Source organism: Octodon degus, unplaced genomic scaffold (assembly GCF_000260255.1).
Source record: "Octodon degus isolate 3935 unplaced genomic scaffold, OctDeg1.0 scaffold00274, whole genome shotgun sequence".
Lineage (NCBI taxonomy): Eukaryota > Metazoa > Chordata > Mammalia > Rodentia > Octodontidae > Octodon > Octodon degus.
The window spans coordinates 1,704,403-1,706,087 of NW_004524850.1; positions in this window are offsets into that span (position 1 = coordinate 1,704,403).

Genomic DNA, 1,685 nt, shown 5'->3' on the forward strand with positions numbered 1-1,685 from the left:
GCGGGGTCAGCGTGGCGCTGCTGAAAGCCGACTTGTACAGGAAGCAACAACAAGCACACAAACTTCTGGTGCCGGGAGTCGAACTCGGGACCTTGCCCTCGCCAGGCAGGCGCTTGGGCCGCGGGGCCACTCCCCAGGCCTGGAAACTGCATTTTTTAAGAGAAAGGCGGATCACCTTCCGGAGCCCACAAGCCCGCGGTGGCGTGGACCCGCGTGGACGTGGCCTCGTCCTGCCACGCGAGCAAGCCACGGTTCCGACTCGGGTGAGAGCCGGCCTGCGCGCAGACGCGCAGGGGAGCTGCCTGGGTTGGCTCTGCCCGTGCAGTCGGACCACGATTGTGCCTGGCACTCGATAAGGAAGTGGCAGAGGCAGGGCGGGCCCGCGTGCGAGTGGGAGGCTTCTCTCCGCTGCTGCCTTCTCAGCCTTCCTGAAATGCCGGCTGTCAGCCGTCGCCCACACGGGCCACAGATCTCGGGCAGGGCCACGCCGTACCTTGTCCTCTCAGCTCGTGGTCCGCCCAGCGCAACCTGATGGGCAAGCGCCCCGCAGCACTAGCGTCTGGCCAGCGGCCGGCGGGAGGCTGAGGCAGGAGTGCCTCTGTGGGACCCGCCTCCAGGCTAGAGGATCCAGCGCTGCCAAGAAACGAGAGCAACAACGTACATGCGCTACTACACGTGGGCCTCTGGATTTGGGGTCCTGCGGCAGGCGAGAGCCGGGGGCGTGGCGGCCTGCGGAGAGATGCCACTAAACCCGGGGAGCCCCGGGGCGGGCCGCAGATGCGGGTGGGGGGACCCCAGGCGGCAGCTCCTGCGGGTGGCCTCGGGTGACCCCAGCCGGCTTCTGCGTGTGGGCTGTGGGGCAGGGAGGCCGGGCAGAGGCGGGCGGGACGTGCCCTGCCGGGCAGCTTCTTAAAAGAGGAAAAACAGGAAATTACAGAGAGGCAGGCGCGCGTGCTCACCCAGCGTGACTCCTCACAGCTGCGCCTTAGGAGCGGCCCGGCTGGCCATCTGCGGGCGAATGGAGACAGAAGGTGGGGGCCTATACACCGTGGAGTACTACACAGCCATGAAGAAGGACAACGTTGAGCCTTGAGTAGAAAAATGCATGCACCTGCAGAGCATAAGGTTTAAGGGAAATAAATCACACACACACACACACACACACACACACACACACACAAGCTTCATGGTCTTTTTTTTTTTTAACTTTTTGAAGATAATAGAAAAAAGTAGAAATGATCTAGAACTTCGCTAAACAAAATGATCGGCAGTAACGAATGGTTGCTGTGGTTTAGGACGTGACATTGAGAAGAGCATTCCGAGCAGGCGCAGGGAGGTGTGCCGGCCTCCCGAAGCCCGAAAGGAAATGCAGCTTGGCGTTTGGCGAGCGTGCTCCCGATCCTGGGAAGTGTTTCTCTCAATTCTCCGTTCCCTGGCGGCCAGTGTGCTCGGTTTTCCCGTCTGCGGGCTGCTCTGGAAAAGGACTTGGCTGTGGTACTGCGTGTTCATAGCGTGCAGTCACTTGTCAAGGTGCGTGCATAGGGAGGTGCGGCCGGAGGGAAGAAGCGTGAGAGAGACACAAGCAGGTGGCACGTCAGATTGGTCCTCGCGTGGGGTGTGGGGAAGACGCAGCCCCGGAGGGCTCCTGCGTCTCGGGGTGTGGGCGCCCGGCCGAGTGTTGAAAC